This window comes from Orycteropus afer, unplaced genomic scaffold (genome assembly GCF_000298275.1).
Source record: "Orycteropus afer afer isolate SDZICR_OR568_19922 unplaced genomic scaffold, OryAfe1.0 scaffold00087, whole genome shotgun sequence".
In the NCBI taxonomy this organism is placed as follows: Eukaryota; Metazoa; Chordata; class Mammalia; order Tubulidentata; family Orycteropodidae; genus Orycteropus; species Orycteropus afer.
This window is the reverse complement of record NW_006921674.1, coordinates 5,063,248-5,075,638: the sequence shown is the minus strand read 5'-3', so window position 1 is coordinate 5,075,638 and position 12,391 is coordinate 5,063,248.

Here is a 12,391-nt window from a genome sequence, read left to right as displayed (position 1 = left end):
GATGCCTCCTTGAGGACTAAGGTGCGCCTGACAGAAGCCATGATATTTCCAATCACCTCGTATGCATGTGAGAGCTGGACAATGAATAAGGAGGACCGAAAAAGAGTTGATGCTTTTGAGTTGTGGTGCTTGCTAAGAATGCTGAAAGTACAATGGACTGTTAAAGGAACTAACGGATCTGTCCTGGAGGAATTGCACCCAAAATGCTCCTTGGAAGCGAGAATGGCCAGACTTCATCTCACCTATTTTGGACATGTTGTCAGAAGGGACAATTACCTGGAGAAGGATGTCATGCTTGGTGGGGTGGAGGGTCGAACAAAGAGGGGGAGGCCTTCAACGAGATGGATTGACAAGGTGGCTGTGATGATGAGCTCAAGTATAGCAGGGATCGTGGAGCTGGCGCGGGATCGGGCAGTGTTTCGTTCTGCTGTGCATGGGGTCACTATGAGTTGGAAACGACTCCACGGCACTTAACAACAACAACAACAACAGGGGTAAATTAGATTATTAAAAAAAAGGATTTTTTAAATACTTGAAAACTATGAGTATCTGGACTATTTTAAGTCTCTGTAACACCCTTTCTTAAGGATTTCATTTTCATTTCTTAAAAGAATGAGTAATATTTTTATAGCATCTTTACTTTGTTACATTTCCAGGATTACCCATTTTATATCATCCAGTTCTTTCTTAGATTAAAGCTTTTGGTCACAATTAGACAAGGTGAGAAAATGGGGATTATAGTCTACTCATCAATACTTTAACCCCCAAAGAAAAAAGAAATAAATGCATGTGTTTAGATTGTGAATTGATGGTGTTATCCTCGTTTGTAAAAGACAGCATATTAGAACATGTTGATTCAGAGTTCCTTATTCCTGTTGAATAAAACACACTTCACTAATCATCAGCGACTAAATATATTTTCCAAAGGTGAACAAAAGAAGTGGGTAATTTGATGCTTCTTAATTAAACTCATAGAATAGCATTTTTTAAAATACTCTTACAAGCATTTGCTTATGATAGCTAAATGAGTATAGATTTCTGATGGAAAGATTTTTTTCCCATCAGCTGTGAGTTATTCCAACTAGTAAATCATATGTTGTTCTCTTTGTTACCTTCTAAATGACCTCAACCCTGACCTTGGTATAGCAATATTTGTAAAGGAGAACAATAATTTCTTCTATAATTATGTTAGATGAACTAAGAGATGGAGAGGATCTTAAGACGTGCAATTTTTCGTTGGTTCTAGCCCATGTAGGTTCTCATCTATATAATTCTGTACTGTGTATAGAGAAAATAGGTCCCATCTAGTCAGATCGAGAGTAGACAGGTGAATGGGGAGAGAGAGAATAAACAGATTTAAAAATTAGAAGGATGTTTGATGGATGGGTAAATGGGAGGAGATATTATAAACAGTTATGAGTAGCTAGCTGGTTAGTGTAGTTTCTTAGATATAAAAAAATTGTAACTTCATATACATTAGTTTAATGTTACCAGACCTCTTACCAGACTTTAAAACCTGATTCCTTTATTCAGTGTTATTATCTTTGAGAATTTTATAAGATACAAATACTGATTCACAATTGTTACTTTGATTCAACAATTCCCATGTATCAAAACTCACATTAACCATTTTAAAGTTTTGTTTATGTGTTTGTATGCCCCTACAGTAATGTTTTGTATTCGAAAATTTCACCAGCACAGCATCAGTCACTTAATTGTGCTAATTATTATTCACACATTAGTGTGTATTAGTCAGCATGGGTTACTTTCTTTCCTTTTATCAAATGTTTTAGCAGGCATTCAGATTTCACTTACTTGGGAGAAACAACTTGGTATAGTGGTTTCCAAAATCTGGAAGTAAGCCTAAGAAATGACCTCTTTTGCAGTCCAAATTTCCTAATCTACTTATTATTATAGATCTAAAAAGACAATGTGATATACACATTAAAGCTTTGTGGGGAAAATGGTGAAGTGGAACTTTATTTAGCAAGTCCATAGTCTATTGTCAAAGCAATAGAGAACAATATTTTAACAAACTGGTGTTCAATTATGTGTTTGATACATGATTACCGGGAGGCACTTTAATCTCTTTTAACTATTTCAAATTTATTTTTCAGTTAGAATTATTTCATAGAAGTCATAGAAAAGAAACATTTGAACATACTCGGGGGTATGATCTGCCTACATTGGATCCACAAATATAACAGATATAGATACTGATGTGGAATATTGAAGATGGTTTATAACAAGAGACAGATTACTGTGATTTAAGATTTTGGCCACATGGTAATAATGAAGTTGAAATTAATTATAAAATTTAAATGTAGCCTGCTGGTGATGCTAACTTAAGAGCTGTTACTTATGAGAGGGTATTGTATTTGTTAATATTTACTAAGTAAGAATAGGCAAAAAAATTTTTGATACATTGAAAATTATATATTTTTTGGGGGGTGATAAAAAACAAAAACAAACAAACAAACAAAAAACCCTCATTTTTTTTTGGAGTGAATTCCTAGAAAAAATAACTGTATTTGTAGCACTGTTGCACTGTTGAATCACATACAACCCTATTTGGTTGACACTGAGTCTCACCAAATCTAAGTTGAAGAGGTCTTAAAGGAAAAAGCCAGTAGAGAAGGAAAGGGTGAAGATTCCTGAAGAGAGGAAACAGTCCCTGACTCCTCAATTAGTTTCTTACTAGCTACCTAAAGTAGAGACCTGTAAGTCTCTACTTACTGGTCAGGCTGATTTTAGGTTGAATCCTAGATTTACTTTATCTAAAACATAATGCTAAGCTCTTCTCTTTAAAAGACTCTCTATTCTGGAATCCCTGTTCGAAAACAGTCTGTCCTATAGCATCTGAAAGGATTAAGATGGAAACCTGTGGGTTCCTCTGGAAGCTGGAGAGGAGAGTATGGAGCAAAGATTTTAGGGAACCCTTTGGAAGTGGAACAGTGGAAGTGAAACCTAAAAAGTTAGAAAGAAGGTAAAAGCTGAGTCAAAGACAACAAGTCCACGCAGGACTCAGAGGACTAAGCACCACAAAATGGAAAATTGAAACAAAGTGCAAAAACAGGGTCATCCGGATTGGTTGGGATTGCATAAAAACAAGATCTCAGTACAGGTAAAGCCAGGGTCACCATAAGGGCTGGAGAGCCAAGAAGCTATGCGCACTAACAGGCTACTAAAGGGCCTTTTTGAAGTAGTAACATGGGGCCATTCCTGATCATAAAAGGACCCTAGTAGGAAAAGGCCCTGAGGAAGAGTGGAATTTATTAGTGTTATCTCACAAAGGTCTTTCTGTTGCCTCCCATCTAGATGAGAGTTCCTCTGGCTTTAGGCCTCCATGGCACTTGGTTTGTCCTCCCTTAAAACCCATGATTATCTGCACACTTATTTCCCCCTCCCCACTTAATACTCTATGCATTAGCAGTTCAAGCCAATGTATTTATTCTGCAGTTCCTAATGTATTGTTTTACAAATGGTAAGTCCAAAATAACTTATTTAAATTAATTAAAATATTAATTGACCAAGGGGTAAATACTTTCACATCCCTGGGCTTGTATTTTATTTCATGTAGTATTTGTCAGACTTGGTTTTGGCTATTAATTTGCTTGGAGTGTGGTTAAAATGACACCAAGGTCATAAGTTCAATCCTGGTGTTAGCAGCTTGCTGAGCAAAATTTTATGGCCACAGAGTCCATTGACCAGCTGTCTTGAAAATGCATGACACTGGCCACCAGTGGATGAGAAAAGATATGGAAAGATCAGAAGACATTTACCACCTCTAGTAATGAACTAACTCAGGGCACATGACTTACAATCATTTGTTCTTTTCTCAGAGGGTCCTGTTGTTTCCTTTAGGACTTGTGTTGCAATCATTACAGTAATAATATCCTGTTAGATGTTCAGAAAACAGTAAGGCACAGAATTGGGCAGTATAATGAAAAGAGAGAAATTGGCTTTGGGAGACCTAGGCTTGACCTCTATATATGCTATTTATGGTTAATATGATCCCTTGGACAAGTATTTAATCTTTCTAAGCCTCAGTTCCACTATATGTAAAATAAACCTACTAAAACCTGACTCACAGAACGTCTGTGAGAATTAAAGTACACAGTATTGTCACATAGTAACTGCTTAGTAAATGTCAGGTATTAGCAGTAGTTTATGGTTGCAAGTTATTGTTGTTATTGTTGTTGTTATGTGTCATCGAGTCGGCCCCGATTCCTAGTGACCCCTCCTTGGGTTTCTGAGGCTGAGCCGACTGGACGGCAAAACAACAACAACAACAACAACATCACTACAGAAATAGATTGCCCAACCTTTCTTCCGAGGAGTGGCTGCTGGGTTTGAATTGCCAGCCTTCTGGTTAGCAGTCAAGTGCCTTAGGTACTATACTACCAGAGCTCCCGTGGTTGCAAGTAGACTGAGAGAAAAATGGCTGACCACAAATGATAACAATCAAAGAATATCACGGCTATCAAGTATCTCAGAGATATAATCCACTCCTGAGTTGTATAGCCCCTTAAGTTTAAGTGCTTTTCTTGGTAGTCACAGAGTAACAGAGTTAAGACTAAAGCCTGTATTTCCATCTTTGATCTCGGTGCTTAGCAATAGGAAGCTGTCTGCATTCTATCAAGAAATTAATATTTAAAATGCTTTAATAAGTCCTATATTGGACAAAAAACATTTTTAATTTGATTACTTAATTCATGTAATATTTATTGAGTGTTTACCACATGCTCAGCACTGACCTAGATGCTGGGATGTTTGAGATATATGAAGATAACTAAAAACCAAGCCTTGCCCTTAGACAGACAGACAATCTTGAGGGGGTGGTAGTGGTAGTATGTAAATAAATAAATGTAATTCAGTGAAAAAAACAGCTTAGGAAGTGGCTATACAGTAAAAGGGGTCCTGGAACTTCCTAGGACAGGTGACATTTGAATTATTCCTTCAGAGCAGCTAGATTATGCTATGCAGATGCTATCAGAGGCAGCCTATGAATTATTCCTTCTCCTATGTTTGCCTTTAAAAATTCACTTCTAAGAAAACTAAGGATTATTTGCCAGATTTCCACTCATCATGTTGTTTACAATGGGTGGAAATCTGGTGGACAGAATGTGAACTTGAGACTCAAACAGAAAGCAAACAGCTGAAGTTTAGACTTTTGGATGCTCTGAATTGCTTAGTAATTGAAATTTCTACCTCTAGAGATTTTCCAAGGCTGAGATCCAGTTGCTAGGCTCTGCATGCCTCGATCATCAGAAGAAAAGCTATGAAGTCCTATTTTCCTACAATGTTTATATTAGTCTTACTCTTGAAAGAAGGGGGACAATTTACATCCATCTTTACCCACTATACATGTCCTACATGTCCTTAGGTCTTATTCTCATGTAGTTACTTCTAACAATTTTATTCAGGAAATGCTGCTGGAATCATTGTTCCATTCCATTTGTTTGGAGGAGCCTAGAATTAGATGATCAGGAGCTCTGATAGTGTGGTGCCTAAGGCACTTGATTGCTAACCAGAAGGCTGGTGGTTCAAACACACCAGCCACTCCTCGGGAGGAAGGTTGGGCAATCTACTTCTGTAGTGATACTGCCTTGGAAACCCAAGGAGGGGTCACTATGAGTCGGGTCCAACTTAACAACAACAACAGAGTTAGATAATATTTTGGTTAGTCTAAGAATAACTCCACTATGTTATTATTAAGTATAGGTTTACAAACTGTTTCAATTTTCTTTTTCCAATATCTTTCATGTGCTACTTTTTTATGATCTCAGGTCATGCTCTTTGTTGACTAGCTTTGATTGATTTGTATATTTTTGATCAGAGAAGTTATTAGTTATTTCTTAAACTCTATAAAAATTAAAACTGACAAAACTAATTTCAGGGACATTGTGATTACTCATGTTAAAATTAAAGAAAGAAGAATTTAAATATTTGTATTCTATATTTAAAATCAGGAGCTATGGTAGCATAGTGGCTCAGGCACTTGACTGCTAACCAGAAGGCTGGCGGTTCAAACCCACCAGCCACTCCTTGGAAGAAAGACGGGGCAATCTATTTCCGTAGTGATACTGCCTAGGAAACCCAAGGAGGGGTCGCTATGAGTCGGGGCCGACTCGACGGCACATAACAACAACAACAACAATATTTAAAATAACAAGGAAACAATCTATTCTGAAAAAGGACAGATTTTCAATATTCTTTTAATAGAACTACTTACCTTAAGAAGAGGTAATACCCTAAAGTAGAAGAAGAATTTGATCATGTTAAAATGATTTCTGTTTAGATTTATAATAGAAGGGGTGGAGGAGAGATATTTGTCTATCTACAACCAATAGCCCTGCCTTGTGAAACAAAAACGAATAATCCCTTTTACTGAAAAAGAGACTACCAACTTCAATTGCTTTAACTGAATAGAGAAAGTATTGTGGTTTTGCAGTATGTTTTCTTATTCCCTTTAGGTTAGTGTAAAGACTGCATTCATTTCATTTACTGTATAATTAGGATTTGAGTCCAAATCCCAGAACGCATAAAATAGGGATTTTCTTAAGGCTACTCTCTGCTCTTCTCAAACTGGGCTTTTATTTCTTGTGTTTCTAGAATGAGAAAAGTAAGTATAAACAAACAAAAGATGACCTTTATGAGTAAAACATCTGAGCATAGGAAGATTAATCGACCTCCATCAGCCAGTCATTAAATCAAATAGGAGCTTTTCTTGTACTTTTAAACCTCCGATTTACAGTCAGGCAAATTGTGTAAAAAGGCTGGTAATACGGTGACGCCCAATGCCATTGGGCTTTAGAAAGCTGACAGTTCCTGTAAAATAGTCATTAAACAACCTCTAGAAGAGACTCATCAGCAGATGCCCCCAGGTGAAGGAGAGGGAAAGCTGAGAGAATGAAGGAGAATCTAACATCTTAGTATGACTGAATTAAACAGAGCATATTATGCTGATTTTCAGACTCAGCCCAGTAATTTAATTTTCAGAGCAGTTCCTTTGATTGTAGCAACCATTTTATGAAACATTAATAAAACTTTGTGTATGTGTGTGTATGTGTCTGTGCATGTGCATGTTTGCAACACACATCTTTTTTCCATTTCATTAAGAAAAATTTGCTGACCATTTGTTCTATAAATGCCAAATTATATATATATATATATATATGTATATATATATATATATATAGTTGTCATTATTTTGAAAAAGCCAAGAAGCAGAATAACACAGGTCCTACTGTATTATTCCATAGTAAGCACAAACAGGGAAAAGGAAGTAATTTATACAAAATTATTACATGCTAGTCCATGGGGTTTTACATTAAAACTCAACCAAATCACTCTTCTAATGTATAATACAGATGTGATTCTGTGCAGAATGATGTCTATAGTGTATCTAAATTAACTCACAGAGTACACATTGGCCTGTATACTAATTGTTTATCAAAGATTTCTATGGCAAATAGATGTTTCTGGATCAAAATACCCAGTGGAAAAATTCATTTTTATGATTTGTGCTAAATAGTTTGAATACAAGAAGATTCACAGATTTGAATGTTTTAAAGAAAGGACCATTAAATAATTAAAATAGATGTGCCTCACTTTACATAAAACGTATGTTCTTGAACTGGGCATGATTAAACTATTTTTTCAAAGTCAACTTATATTTTCTCATTTTTCCATCATAAAACTAGAGATTAATTCTCATTGAACTTATTTTTGGCCCAAAGACAATAATCACATTTAATACTGAATCAAACCTTTTAAATCAGTGTTAAATATTATACTCAAATCTAGCAATTTTCATTAGCCTGAGTTTTTGGTTATTGATTTTCTTTCTCTTTGATTATATAATCTTAATTATTTTATCCTATTGTTAGATGCTTTGTATCAGCCTCTCTTCGGTTACAGAAATAAGCTTATGTAAATGGAAAATAAACAAATGAAAATGATCTTTTGAAATGACATATAAAGAAAAATAAGACTTTGCCTAATAAATAGTAAAAAGCCTGTGATATCAGTTACAACAAGGACATGAGAAAGGTCACAGTTGAGGCAGCTCTGGAAGACAGAGCCCCAGACATTTGGATTTACTGCAAATGCTTTGGATGACTCACTGCAGGACTCACTGGATAATTTGGTCTCTCTGAGACTTGGGTCCTTGCAATGAAGAGGTCACACCAAAGGAATCTTTCAGGTTTCTTCCATCGTTATGGTTTTATGATCCTGATATGAATGTTCTCTCTGTGTAAACTTGGTTAGTATATTCTATGGTTCTTGATGTACTGATTAAAAATAATTTCTTTGTTAAACTTTTACAAGTCATTCCTCATGGTTAGACACCATTAAAAAGATCATGAGCTCAGCAGCATGTTTTCACATCTGAAAACAGCCATTTCCCAAACACTGTGTGTGTATATTTAATGGATTGTTCCTATATTTGATTTCCACTTTTTTTTTCTTTTGCTTATGGTTTTCCCAGTTCTTTTGTTAAATGATAAAATATCTGTAATTGTATCCATCCTGAATTCATAATTTGGACCTTAATATTTGTTTCTATATTTGAGAGTGAAAACTCGAAAAGATAATATCAAGTTAGCAAAATAGAATTCAAGTCCTTCTCAACATTGCATTTGTATATAAAAGTCTACAAAGGATTGTAAGAATTTGTTCATTACGTAAACCATGTTAATTAACTTCTAAGTCTATATGCTTATAAAATGAATAATCTTTTTGTAAAATCAGAAAGATTCACTTTAAAGCCCATACCTTAGGCACTTGCTAATCACTAACAGTAAAATACCCATAAGATTAAAGCACCAGATATTCAGCAAAAGGAAGAAAATGGAAGTCAGTTGTTTAATAGATTTTCATCTGGGAGAGATTTTATTAAGAGTCTCTTCTCTATATGCCAAAATATGAATGCTTGGGTATTATTCAGTTTTATACAAAAGAAAATTCCATTTAAATTTACAGATAGAATATTTTTATTCCAAGTTGTTTTCCACTGAATTACGTAGAAGAATTGAAAGACAGCAATGCAAAAGCCTAAATGTATGAAACAAGTTTTCAAGCAGTTGAAAAAAATAACTTTTGTAAATTTTTGGAGTGGTGTTGACAGCAGAATAAGGCCAAGTATTCAGCTGGGTTAAGGTTAATTCTGTGGTCTGTGGGAGGAATACAGTCAACTTGAGCACTGGTAGCAAACCTGGCTATTGCATTAGGTCATTTCCCTATGGTCCTTTAAAAAGAGAAACAGTGCAGAAGCTCTAAGTTTCATGATCTACTGGGCCACACTTTTTTCAAAAGTTTAATCTCCTTCGTTAGTCCCATGAAGAACAGTCCTGTCCTCTCTATTTTCTTACTGGGCTGCTTTTGATGGAAAACTTTGTGGATGTTTGTGATATTGCTCAGAGCCCATTGGCAGATGAGCATCTCTTGCTGTGGCCTCCATCATTATTTGCCTGTCTTGTCTATTAACGAGCACTATCATCCCATCGTGGGATGACAGCTGCAACACGTACTCAGGCGCAATAAACAGCTAAATGAGGCGCACAGCAATTTCACTTGTCACCAGCGCCCTCGGCACGACTGGCTGCACAGCTTGATGCATAAATTCATGAGGCTGTTGCATATGATGGAGTATGCTTGGCTGAAAGAGGTGATGGATAGCAGGGCAGCTAAAAATGGCCATCACCTTGACTCTGTCAGGACATTTTTTAAAACTACCCCATCAGCTTTCTTGTATTCAATGCACTATCATAGCACGGAAGGCTCTAAGAAGATACAGATTTGAAACTTTTCTTTGATAAGGACTTTTGAGGGATACTTCCCCTAAAAGGAGATACCATGCACTGAAGTAGTTTGTTCATCATTAGTTCTGATGCTTCTAGATTATGTTATGTTTCAGAGCTGAGTTTCTATGAGCAGTTCCTGGGTTACGAACGAAATCTGTTCCTAAGTTTCTTTAAGTCTAATTTGAAGGTAAGTTGGAACAAGTGCATATAGTTCTTATTAGCCTTACTTTAGTGACAGAAAAGACTTGAGGACTTTTCAAGATTTAAAAGTATCATATGCAGCAAGTTAAGGTGATCATGATGTAAAATTTGTTTCAAGTAGGGGCTGGTTCAATACAGGGCTTCAAATTGGTTCTTTCTGACTTGATGCCCTGTTGAGAATTTGCATTTCCACCCCAGGTATATGAGTCAGAATCTATATTTTAACAGGTGATTAATATAGATCTTCTTAAAATGTAAATTCTGATTCAGTATATCTGCAGTGGAAATGCAAATTCTCAGCAATGAGTCAAACTGGAATGAACTGGTTTGAAGCTCTGGTTCAATCCTGTCAAAGTGAGGGCAAAATTCCATAACATTAAAGGGCAAATACAAACTGTCCATAAGTTGGATGTTCATAACTGGAGGATGCACTATATGAATACAAATTGAAGAAAAAAAAAATTAAGCCTTAATGGGAGAAAAAAATATGGGATTTCAAAAACATTTCTAAATTAGGTACTATAGCAGTGGACTGGCTGACATAAGATATGAGCTATTTGCAAATATGGCATAAGAGTATTCAAACACATATATTTCAGGGATAGAATTTATATAAAGCTCATTAAAACATTGAACAATATTCTAGAGCACATCATTACATCAATGTTGACAATGTATTTTCTAATTAGTATACTAAACAAAAACAAAAAACCAAACCCATTGCCATTGACTCAATTCCGACTCATGGTGACTCCTATTGGGTTTCTGAGGTGGTAAATCTTTACAGAAGTAGATTGCCCAGTCTTGCTTCCACAGAGTGGCTGGTGGGTTTGAACCACCAACCTTCTGGTTAGCAGTCATCTGACTTAGTCACTGTGCTACCAGAGGTCCTTATACTAAACAAACAAACAAAAAACCAACCTGACTGCCGTCAAGTTGGATCCGACTCATAGTGACCCCTCATTGGGTTTCTGAGGTAGTATCTCTACAGAAGTAGGTTGCTCAAACTTCATTCCGAGTAGTGGCTGGTGGGTTTGAACTGCCAGCCTTCTGGTTAGCAGTCAAATGCCTTAGGCACTACACCACCAGAGCAAGGCAAGGACTAATTCTTTATCAAAATGTTCCCATCAAAGAAGGGATGTATTGGGGAATCTTAAAAATAACAAATGATATAATTAATGAATTTTACTAAAAATATTCCTTTTAACTTCTTAGTTACTTGAATTCAAGCTAGAATTCCAACCAGTATAGATGGGCCCTGGGTGTCTCACTGAAATGGGCTACAATCCTCCATCTATGTTAGTGGAAGTCATCTAAGGAAGACAAATATAAAGGCAACAAAATCAATGAGGCAGTTTCCTGCAAAGCTTTATGCATTAATCTCTATCACACAGAGATGAATACACACACCAGTGCATGGGAAGGAAGTCACTTGTTCTCTAATAAAAGAGAAAACCCTTGATAATAAGCAATTAATAAAGTTGTCATGATTAGTTATGCAACTATGAATCAACACACACTGTAAAAATGACCACTTTCCATAGATATAAAATATCTATGATTCCATCATAGTGAAAACTGTCTGTCATTAATATGGGTGTTTATGAATGATTCTTACAGCTAGTTTCATTCTGTTCCTTTTGTAATAAAGTGGGAACTTCTGAGTGTGGATTACTGTAACAATTCAGGCCCATACACTTTTAGTGAGAGAGCAAAGTAGTAATTAGCCATTTCCTTTTTTGGGGGGCGGGGAGTGTTCTTATTTTCCCATATATAAACATGCTTATCAAATTCACATATCCCAAATTATCCAAATTTAGCAAAACTATTTTTAGAAGAAAGTTGATGAAAAATGAAATGGGTAAACTTTATTATTAATGTAAATTCAAAGTTCCATATCAAGAGATGGAAAAAAAAAATCCCCAAATATGTAGGAGGAAAATACTTTTGAATTGTTTGAAAAGCAGAGGACTTTTAAAGAAGACAAATACATGGCATATTACCTGATGATATTCTTAAGACACTGCCCTAATTCTCTTGGGACCATAGTTGCAGAGGACGTCAAGCTCAATTGGCATAATATACTACACAAAACATTGTTCCACCTCCTACTTAGGCGAGTAGCGACTGGGATCTTAAAAGCTTGCAAGCTGCCATCTACATGCAATGATGGGTCTTTCTCCTCATCCAAAGCCAAGAAGAATGAAGAAAACCAAAAATTCATGGAAACAATTAGTCCTAGTGACTGGTACACCATCTGATCTGCAGCCTATACGACTGTGAGACCAGAAGAACTAGCTGGTGCCCAGCTACTACTGTCAACCACTTGGAAGAGGATCTATGTAGGAGATCCTGAATAGACAGGGAGAACAATGTGCAAC